Source organism: Lepidochelys kempii, chromosome 7 (genome assembly GCF_965140285.1).
Source record: "Lepidochelys kempii isolate rLepKem1 chromosome 7, rLepKem1.hap1, whole genome shotgun sequence".
Taxonomy (NCBI): domain Eukaryota; kingdom Metazoa; phylum Chordata; order Testudines; family Cheloniidae; genus Lepidochelys; species Lepidochelys kempii.
The window spans coordinates 84,833,548-84,845,284 of NC_136386.1; the positions used below are offsets into that span (position 1 = coordinate 84,833,548).

General features: G+C 40.2%; 1 protein-coding gene across 2 annotated transcripts in view; it reads left to right on the top strand.

Annotated features, from left to right (window-relative positions):
* LRRC20 (leucine rich repeat containing 20) overlaps positions 1-11,737 on the top strand; it is a 152,233-nt gene that overhangs the window by 2,025 nt on the left and 138,471 nt on the right. The gene's annotated exons all lie outside the window — the stretch shown is intronic.

Consider the following 11,737-nt stretch of genomic DNA (forward strand, 5'->3'; position numbering starts at 1 on the left):
TAGAATGGAACATATAGTAAGAAGATATAGATATAGATATATATATATATATATATATATAGATATATATATATATATATATATACACACATAGAACATAAAAAGGTGGAGTAAGAAGCTAATTAATTAAGATGAGCTATTATCAGCAGGAGAAAAAAACTTTTGTAGTGATAATCAAGATGGCCCATGTAGACAGTTAACAAGAAGGTGTGAGGATACTTAACATGGGGAAATAGATTCAATATGTGTAATGACCCAGCCACTCCAGTCTCTATTCAAACCCAAGTTAATATCTAGTTTGCATATTAATTCAAGCTCAGTAGTTTCTCCTTAGAGTCTGTTTTTGAAGCTTTTCTGTTGCAAAATTGCCACCCTTAAATCTTTTAAAGTGGCCAGAGAGGTTGAAGTGTTCTCCTACCAGTTTTTGAATGTTATGATTCCTGATGTCAGATTTGTGTCCATTTATTCTTTTGCGTGGAGACTGTCCGGTTTGGCCAATGTACATGGCAGAGGGGCATTGCTCGCACTCTATGTTCCATTCTATGCATCCAATGAAGTGGTCTGTAGCCCACGAAAGCTTATGCTCTAATAAATGTGTTAGTCTCTAAGGTGCCACAAGTACTCCTGTTCTTTATGCTTGCTTCTGTGATGTCTGATGGTCCTCATAGATTGTCAAATCTCCCTGCCAGGCAGCTCAAAACCTCCCAATCCACATCCCTGGGGCTGGCTGAATAAACTCTGCAAGGGGGAAAGTGTCTGGGAAAGAGCCTGACTGTCATGCCCTTATCCCTTCAGCTGTGGTGCCCTTTGTGGTTGTTTCCCCCTGAGGCAGAGAATGTGGATCCATGCCCCTGCCAGACATCTGTCACAGATTTGCAGTCCACATCCTGCCTCTCTCCTTTCAACCGTGGAGTGATTAGATTATCTCCAGACCATCATCCTCAATGGCCATCATGAACATGAATAGGTCCCATCCCAATCTTCTCCTGTTTCTTTTAGCCTTTGTTTTGAAGAGAAACAATCTATCAGTTCTCTTAAAACAGTGGTTCTCAACCAGTGGTCAGGGGGCCGTGTGGGGCCGTGTACAGGTCTGCCAACAACGGCCAGCATTAGACTTGCTAGAGCCCAGGGCAGAAAGCTAAAGCCCCGCCACACAGAACTGCAGTCTGGGGCACCGAACCCCACCACCCAGGGCTGGAGCCAAAGCCTGAGCAACTCTAGCTTTGAGGAGCCCCCTTTGGTGTAGGGCCCCAGGCAATTGCCCTGATTGCTACCCTCTATATATACTCCTTGTTAGATACAGAAAAACCATTGTTGTGATACAGCTGGGCCGTGGAGTTTTTATAGCATGTTGGGGGAGGGGGGGCTTAGAAAGAAAAAGGTTGAGAACCCCTGCCTTAAAAAACTGCTTGCTGCTTTAACCCATTGTAGTTCTGTAAGCAATCACCATTGATAACGTCAGGATACAATCCCTCAATCTTAACCTGTTTTGCTTGCTCCTGAATAGATGCTGGAACTAGGGGTTCTGGGGCTGCTGTTGCACCCCTTGGCTTGAAGTGGTTTCCATCATATACAAGGTTTACAGTTAGTTTCAATGGTTCTCAGCATGCTGCTATACAAATTGTTCCAGCACCACTGTACCTTTGTGTAATATGTGTGACCTGTCTACATTAATTTATTATGTTTAGCCACGGAGCATTCATATCCCCCTCTGGAAACTTAAGTGTGTGTATGGAAATATGGGGCAGTTTACAGCCTGCCGGAACAAGACTTGCAGAATAATTCCACTGCTTTTCTGTCCTTTCCACGCTGGAGAGATATCCTGGAGGTTGAAAGTCATTAATGGATTTTCCTAGGCAATCCTCCAATAATTTTCAGCTGGCTAATTTTCAATAGAAAATCCTAGGGAGCAGAGCTACCTTACGTGTTTCCAATTTCAAACCTTTGACAGCATTTTGAAATTTGGAGGGAGGAAAAGCAGAGGACATATGAGCTGTCAGATGTTTTTTGAATTTTGACAAAAGTTTGAATTTTGAAATTTCAAAATTGTGTGGAAAAAAATGGATCTTTTTACAAAAGTTACTGGGAAATTTTTTCCCCTAGTTTTGCCCAGCTCTACGAGGGAGAGCTGAACATTCTCTAGTGCTATCCTTTACCAGCAGACAAAATTCAATATAATAGAACAGTGGCAGTGCTATGTGAGTTGTACCTGTTACATCATCTTAGATTAACATAGTGTGGTTATAGAGAAGAATGAAATAATTAATCAGTGCAGCATGTAATAAATGCTTTTAATAATAAAAAAGTAGGAAGATGAAGAAACAAACTGATCATACAGTATATTATAAAGCAGATATGTGTTGGAGCACGTGAGAATACATTTATGAAGGATACATATCCACTAAACTGTAGTCATACAGGGCCAAACTCAGTCCTCAGCTACAGCTGTGCAAGATCTCTGAAGCAAATTCTAGGGACAGAATTGGGTCCACAAACTATACAAAATAAACATAACCCTTTTGCAAACTTTTGTTTGAACAAAAGTCATAAAAAGTTTGAATTAAAGGGTGGGGGGGGAAGGGATGATGATATAGATTCTCCTAATATACATGATCTTGTTTATTGATTTTCCCCTCCCCCCAGGAATCTGATCAATCTTGTTTAAGTCAGACATAGTTCTGAATGGCTGAATTTGAAACAAAAATTATGATAATTTTATCAGTTTTGATGTAATAGGAGAACTGCTTGTATTACTTAAAAACAGGAATAATTAGAAGTTGGTAAAATGTTTACTAAATATAGCATAACTAATACACACTGGAAAATTAAAGGCTCTAAATGTCACTGAGGTTTCTGATGAGATCTTAAATCATGAGAGCAGAATGGATCGTGCTGTCTCTAGGAATCTTAAAATAGCATTGTAGCTTTATTCATTTAAGTGTGTTAAATATGGTAACTTTATAATAGATGGTTTTTATTTTATTAAAGCTTACTCTCCCTCTCCCTTCTCTGCACATTAAAAAAATAATTATTCAGGGAGTGTAACAATACTAAAACATAAGAACAAGATGTAACAAATGCAAATTATAAGATTACTACATTGTAGTATGTTCAGCAAAACAAATCTAGCCATATTATTTATATTGTAGGTATCTCTACAAATGGAATGCTCACTAACCACACAAACCACAGCTTGTATAATTACTGGTATATAGCTGTAGCTCACGAAAGCTTAAGCTCAAATAAATTGGTTAGTCTCTAAGGTGCCACAAGTACTCCTTTTCTTTTTGCGAACACAGACTAACAGGGCTGCTACTCTGAAACAAATATAAATGACTCCCTGTAATGTGTAATATAGATGAAGTATGAAATACAAATGTAGCACAATGTGGGCTTGGTCTATGACTGGGGGCTCCGAGGTTCTGTGATAATATAATATACAAAAAAGTTGAAAATATTAGAAATAATCCATTCCTCTGTCTTAACCGGTGACTGATTGACTGGATAGCAGGATTTAGGTTAGCCCTGTATTTTCTTTCTAAGTTATGTATTTCTAGAGCACCCATACTATGTATATATGTTAAAGGGGCTCCAGGAATGCACAGAGGCATTACACATATATGCATTGGTATTGGTGCTCTAGAAATACATACCTTAGAAAGAAAATGGAAGAAAACTTGCCAGCCATGGAAAGTCAGATGTGGTGATCATAATGGTTCCTTCTGCCCTTAATATTTATGAATCTTATTGCTACATCTTTTGAGAGTTGGTTAAATCACCTTAAAAACTTATCTCTTCTGTTTAATTTACAAATGTCTCTGTGAAGGGTTTTGCTATGCTGTCTAATATATATATATATATATTGCAATAAAAATCATTTTCATGAAGAGAACTGATCTCAGAGAGAAAACTTTGATCTTTGCAAATTGATAAAACGTATTGTTTTCTCCGTGTTAGAACCTTTTTATTGCAAACTCATCATTACTTCTATTGGAAACCAGAATTACTCCTTATCCCCCACCCTCCCAGCATTCAGTATTGGTAGGGAGCATTTCCAAAACACAGATGTTAAATTGCTGTTCCACTGCTCCTTTCTACTTAATATTTTAACAACACTTAGTAGGGCAGGAGTTCTCAAAGTTTTCGTAGTATGGACAACAGCTTAATAAAGAGAGTGCCTTGTGGACACCTTCCTCTCTCTCTCTCCATAGTCTCCACAGCATTCCTTTGGCAACTACATCAATTGTTTACATGCACAAAAAACACCACCACCAAAGTATCTGATTCATTTTTAGCTTGTTTTAGTGCATTTTAGTAGCTAGAAACAAGAAGGGAGAAACCAGCTGGTTCTTTGTGGACCACCAGCAATTCCCTGCAGACCACTGTTTGAAAATCACTGCAGTTAGGCCTCCTAGGCTGAAAATCAGTCTCTATGCTGCAAAATGAAATTTAAGAGTACTTTAATGCTCTTTTATAGTCCCTTGCTTTTTAAGCTTAACAGAACTGCTCCAACATACTAGTGGATAATAATTGATGAAAGCCTTGGAAAAATGTAACTTTTTCTAGGATGGATATAAATCATAATGCTTTGCATTTCTTCTACAGCACCTCCCATCTCAGGATCTCAAAGCACTGAAAACAATTTAGCTTCAAAACACCTCTAGATAAGGAAACTGAGACACAGAGAGTGATTAATTGAGTTGTCCAAGGTTTAACAGTAACCTGTAGAAGAGCTGGGAATAAACCCAGACCTCCTGACTCCCAGTTCTGTCTTCCTCTTGTGCACAGGATCTAAGAATAGGGACTTGCGGGGGGGGGGGGGGGGCGGCAGGGCAGGATGTCACCCCGATGTCAGTGGGAATTTTGTCATTGATTTCACTAGGGTCAGAATTTTACCCTGGGATGCTGTCCGAATTCTTCGTTTTATCTCCCAAAGTTAAAATCGCAGAGAACACAAAGTTTAGGCAGCCAAATGAAACATTTTTCAGGCTTTTCTGAAGATGTTCTGAAGAGCTATATTTTTTTAAAGCCAAATTTAAAGATGGATTGCAAATAAAATATTAAAATTCCAACTACTTTACCAGTCCTTACTGAAAGCCCCAATTAGCCAGCTAAGAAATACATTATTACCTAAAACCTCACTGTTTTCTTTCCCTTCACGTTCTGTGTTGTCCTTCCCACCTGTATTGTTGGCTCCCACTCCAATGTAATATCCTAGCATTCACTGTGCTGGTGATTTTACAGCCACCATGGTACTTCAAATGTGGCATTTTGCATTTTTCTAAGTTATTATTATTTTAGAACTCCAGGGGATGATGATAAATAATAACGTGCAGAATTCCTTTTTAGGCTGACTAAATGGGTATTCAGCAGCAATTGATGAAATGGACGGAATTTTCATATTTTATTTGCAGTTCACCTTTAACATTCTGAAACATTTTTACGGGCTACATTAATTTATATTTTCGGTGGGGATACATTTTTAAAAAAAAAAAGACAACTGTTCTGTGAGCTTTATAGTAACAACTGGATGGAATGTTCAAGTGTATATGAGTATCCTGCCCTCTAATGGTTGCAGTCTACACTGAACATAAACTCTGATACCACTATGAAAGTGTGAAAGACTGGCAATTAGTGTTGTGCAAATAAACCGCTAGAAAGAAAACTATTTTCAGGTTCTTGAGAGCATATTACAAATAATGAAGAAAGGAAAAATGAAAATTAGTTTAAAACATCAGCTACATGACAATGTCCCGACTTAAATACATAGGAACTTTCTTATACAGTTAGATCTGAAAAGTCAGGTACTATGCAGGTTAAGAGTAAAGCTGGGTGGGAAATCAAATTTTAATTCCACAAATATTTTTCAGTATTTTGTCACCTTAACAGAGTCTGGTCAGTTTTATCATTGCTATTCAGTGGTAGGCAGTAGTAAAACTGACAGGAATTGTGTCAGTTTCAGCCTGCAGATGCCAGGGCTTCCAGGATCCCCACCTCCAAGGCAGTCAGCTTAGTGGGTTGCTGGGAACCCAAGGGACCCAAAGAATGTGGAAGACCAGGAAACTCTGGGTTCTCAATAACACTCATGGCAGGATGAATTGGAGCTGGAAGGTTGGAAGCCTTGGGAGTTCTGGCTATCTATGAGCTGCCAAGGAGCCAGGTGGGAGAGCTGGCAGGAAATCAGACAGGATTTTGTCAGAATCAACCAGTTCAGAGAACTGGCAAATTGCAATAAAAAAAATAGTTTCAGAATTTCTCTGACCAACTCTAGTTAACAGCTGATCTATTTCAGCCCACGTGCCAGCTGTAGCTCTTGGATATATCCCAGTTGAAGAAAATTAAATACAGCTTTTTAGCAAAAATAATGAATGCTGTGGTATATTATTAAGTATAATTACTTACAACACGATTTTATTGATTTCAAAGTTTTTTTCATTGCATTTTCAGTATTCATACATCCTTTTCTATTTAAAATGATACTGGTTATTTCTGGAATAGGTATTTGACCGAACCTATTTGTATTACCTTGTATACAAATAGTACCCAGTATTTCAGTATTTGTATTCAGTCTAATAATGCTTCAAGAAAAAGCATGAACAACAAATAGTGACATGGCAATTCATCTGATAATTCATGACTACTGCATTGTTTGTTAGGGAACATAAAAGTGATGATTGAATAGTAAGCATTCAAATGCTATATTTGGAAAAGCCTTCATGATTAATTTTTGTGGGAAGGATGGGTGTGAAAACACACTGCAGTTTGTTCTAGGAAGCTTTAGGACGTGCAAATATAATTTTTCAAAGAGTATATTTTGCAAAAAAAAATAATGTAGTTAAAATCTACAAAAGTTTAACAGGGAGGCAGTGTTGACTAGTAGATAGAGAAGACTGGGACTCTGGAAAATTGGGTTCTATTTTTCCTGTCTGCGACAGACTTGCTTTGTGATGCTTGACAGGTCAGTTCATTGCTCTATGCCTCAGATTCCCCATCTGTAAAATGAAAATACATTTGTAAAATTCTTTGAGATCTTTAAATGAAAGCTGCTTTGTAGTGCAGAATGTTATCACAAATATCATGAAGTGCAATTCTAGCATGAACCAATTGCAATTCTAGTTGCAATCAAACATCTCAGAGCCTACCTACCCCAATCCTCTTTATGGCTTTTAAATCCAAGTGAAGAGGTTCTGGACCCATTATTGATCAGCATTGTTTGTTTCTTTAGACAGGTCAAACTGCCAGCAATGCTTTTAAACAAATAGTAGTTATATCCTGACTCAAGCACTAATATTTGGACATGAACAAATTTGGAGATTATCCTTCTGCCTGAAGCCTCCCATTTTAGAGAATGATACTGAGAATGTGGTAAAGGTCCCACTCATACCTATACTCTGATTCCACAGATTTCTCTCATCTCTTTCAGTCTGCTGTCTGTCCTGGAGCACAGCAAGAGACTGTAATGATAGTGATGCTTGAACTGCTTTTAACCATGAATATGGGCAAGGTGTCCATGAGGACTTTATTACACCTCTTACCAGCTTGATACTATTGGCAATGGGTAACGTTGACTTGATTGTGGGGTCTGGTAGTGGTGGACTTAATAGCACTTCTGCAGCTTTGTTCCTTTCTCTCAGAGAGCCTGTCAAATGACACTATCATCTGCTGCTTTGGCACCTTAGTGGCTGAATTTCAAATTCTCCAAAAATTAGTCAGGCATTCTGCTGCCCACCCCTTGGATAACTGCTCACACACACCCCCCACCTGGCCCCCCTTTTCTTATTACTTGATACGAAGCAGCTGGAGTCAGGGCACTTTGTTCCTTCTCTTCTCCCCAAAAGGAAAAAAAATCCCCAAACACCACCACCTTTCATGTGACATTTGGTTCTTTTTTCTCTCCAGGGTTTGCTGAAATATTATCACCCTGATCATGTCCCTGCCTCCTGCTGCAGTCCACTGAGAATGAGTCCACTTAGCATGCTCTATTATGAAGAGGGATGGGTTACAATAGGCCACCATGAGGACATGATTGTAGAAGAGTGTGGCTGTCACTGAGGAAACTGCAGAGCTCTGTCCATGCTTTAGTTCTAGAGATAGGGGCTGGAGCCCCCTTTGAATATTTGCAAAGTTAAGGACACAAGGGCTGTCTTGTTCATGGTAGTCTACTGCAGCCATCTGAAAAGTTACACAGCATTTTTGACAAGGGAAAAAGGAAATTCCCTACTAGTACGTGGAAAAGATGACAAGCTGTGCCAAACCCTAGTACTTCTTTCAGTTACCAAAACAACTCAAATCAAAGTATATACAAATATATATTTACCTCTTGGTGTATAACCATAGCTATTGAAATCAGGTAGCTGAAATGCAAATTGCTGTGCCATCTGTGACTAGCTGTCTTGATTTCAGGATGAATTACACTGGAAATGAACTGGTAAAACAAATGTTTGTCATACGACTGCACAGGCAACTTGAGTGTGTTTCTTGTGCAGGAATATAATTGCAAATCTATCCAGTAAAGCTATCTCTGGTCTTCAAATAAAGATGAGAACAATGATGTTTAATCCTGCTTATTCTGAGCTCAGAGTCCAGGCTAGCAGTGAATTTTAGCACCTCAGTAGTAAGTACCTCACACTGAGTGACATAACTTTTGATCTATGAGGGAGTTCTCAAACTCTTCTAAAGCATGGACCATGTCTTAAGTCAGATCATCTCAGGACACCACTCCTCCCATTTGTGCTCTCGCTGCCCATCTCATGCTTATCATCCCTGTGCCTGGGGTGCTGGAGCTGGGGGCACAACAGCACCCCTTTCAAAGTAATAGCCATTGAGTGCTTTACAAATTTGTTTGGTGGCTTTCAGCACCCCCACTATAAAAGCTGCCCCAGCGCCGCCATCTCTATGGCAACCACTGCAATTGTTTAAAGGGGAAAATAAGAGGAGAGTATTTATATATTTTTCTCTTTAGTGCAAGGTATTCTTTTTTTGAAAAATCATTTTTCTTCTTTCCTTTCCATCTCTACTGTTTCTCTCTCGCAGTGCTCATGCATTTCTGCTACCTAATCCCTCCTCTCCTACAGCATGATTCCGTTGCCTTGTCAGCCTGGGGTCAGCATCCTGAGTGGGCAGAGTAGCACAGAGGCAGAGCTATGGGTCAGGCTCAGAAACATGGGAAATGCAGTGCCAATCATGCAGCCACCTGGGCTTCATACCACTTAGCCACTCTCAGAAAGTTAAGGATGCAGAAGATTGTTTGTTTTACACAGGGAAAAGCAGCTCATTCGACGTTAGCAATTCCCCTCCTCTCAAACGATGGGGAACGGATCCTATCCCAAACACGTTGCAAAGAACGAAAAGGGGCAGCAGCACAAAGGCACCCTTCCCTTCATCTTCTGCAGCTGACAATGACCAGAGAAGTGATTATTATTCATCCCAAAGTATAAAAATAGTATTCCAAGTCATGTGTCTGGGTAGAGTCCCAAACCACTAGCAACCCTAGCTCCATACTTTACAATGGTGGTTCTCAACCAGAAGTCATGAACAGGTATCACAGGGTTGCAATCACTCTGTACTTTCCATAGAGCTAAATAGAAGGGAAATCCCAGGGCAGTCCTGGTATTGTAAAGTTCAAGAACTCTTATAAAACAGTCATACACTTTATTTTCTACCCTTATTCTACACAGAACTGTTTTGTTCTTCCTGGTGTATATATATTGTTCATATATGAGTTAAACAACGGCTTCAAGGCTTAACTGGTACTTGGACTAGTAGGCACTGTTTTATAAATAGGAGATATCCTTGAAAACCAATAAAGGAATCATAAGTATTGTACATAAAATCAAACATGTGCCTATTCATGCCATTTTCTTTGTTTGGGTAAAATGTAGGCAAAGATTTTTCAAAGAGTGAACAGGCAGAAAGTGAATTGTATTTTACATAGTTGCCAGATTTGTTTGTTTACCAAAGGTCATTAAGCCCTAGTTTTAAGAACTGAAGTCCTCTTTCAGAAGCTGTTCTGAGTTAGAGGGATGGCAAGTTTCTCCACCAACACCTGCAGACCTCTAAACCATTCTTGAATTCATGATTAAGGTTAAGATTATGTCATGGATATTTTTAGTAAAATTCACAGGCAGGTCATGGGCAAAAAAAAAAAAATTCACAGAAGCTGTGACTTGTCCGTGACTTACTAAAAATATACCTGACATAATAGGGATCTGCGAATCCCCACACTGCCTGAAGTGGAGCAGCTGCACTGGGGATACAAGCTGCCTGCAGCAGCTGGGGGGATTCCCCCGCCTGGGGCTGGGGGGTTCCCCGCTGCAGGCTGGGGCTCAGGGGTTCCTCCACCACCCATGGCAGCTGGAGGTTCCGCAGCAGCTGGGAACTCCTCCACAGCCACCCACAGCCTCTTGGAGCTCCAGAGGCATCCCACTAGAGGCAGGTGACCCTCCAGCTGCCAACCACCGCAAGCTGAAGTCACGGAGGTCACTGGAAGTCATGGATTTCGTTACTTCCGCAACTAAATTGTAGCCTTATTCATGATCCCCCTCAAATACTTTTACTAGCTCACAGTATTTCTCTGTCCCATCAAACTTACCTTGATCACTTGTCATGTCAGATCAGTATGAGAGTCATCTTTTCACCGGAGGTCCCTCAGCACCCAAGTTCTATGTGGACTGTGGGAATGAAAGTTAAAGGTCCAAAGCAATTCTTTAAGAGTATGGGTTTGTCCCAAGTCACTGGCCAAAATTTCCTTCACCCCAGAGGTGGCTGTTCATCAGGGGATTATGCATGTAAGTGTGAGGAGTTTGGGCCTGAAGAGGAACCATCATAAATGTACTACCCTACATTGTTTCAGAGTAACAGCCGTGTTAGTCTGTATTCGCAAAAAGAAAAGGAGTACTTGTGGCACCTTAGAGACTAACCAATTTGAGCATGAGCTTTCGTGAGCTACAGCTCACTTCATCGGATGCATACCGTGGAAACTGCAGCAGACTTTATATATACACAGAGAATATGAAACAATACCTCCTCCCACCCCACTGTCCTGCTGGTAATAGCACTGTACTTACTATAGAATGTAGTGGCGTAGATCACTGCTACATTGACAACAGTGCAAATAAAAAAAGCATTAGTGGGCAGAGATGCCAGAAAGCTGCTACTCTCCCTTCCAACCATTTACTGTGATATTAAGGGGAGGGAACTAGAACATATCCAGTAGACTTGGGGGTACAATACCAAACCCAAGGAACAAATGAGTCTTTTCATCCAGAGGATGCATTAAGTGTGAACTATGAATACAAGGAAAGCCTCACTAAACTGCAACATAACTATACAAGTGCGCTTTTTAGGACTAGTGCTGCAAGTCAGGAAATAAGATCCATCCAATGCTATAACTCTAACCTTCTGCAGGCTAAAGCCCAGAGTTATTTTGAGCACTTGGCTCTGCACCATTTGCTGTGGGGTGCAAGTGACATGAATGATTGATTTATCATCAACTGCTTTTGTGGTACGCAACGAGAAGTCAGTGAGCCAGGGATGAAAAGCCATAGCAAGTTAAAATGCTTCTTGTGTTGTGAGCATCTAAGTTAAGTGTTGCCCAAAAGCAGCAGCAGCATCCTACTGATTAGGGAGTCCCATCCAATAATCTTCAGCTAGAAACATGAGATCCATAAGGAAGGGTGGAAAATGGATAGGAAAATCTGGCCCCCAAATGCCCCTCACCTTTCATCTGGACTTTTAA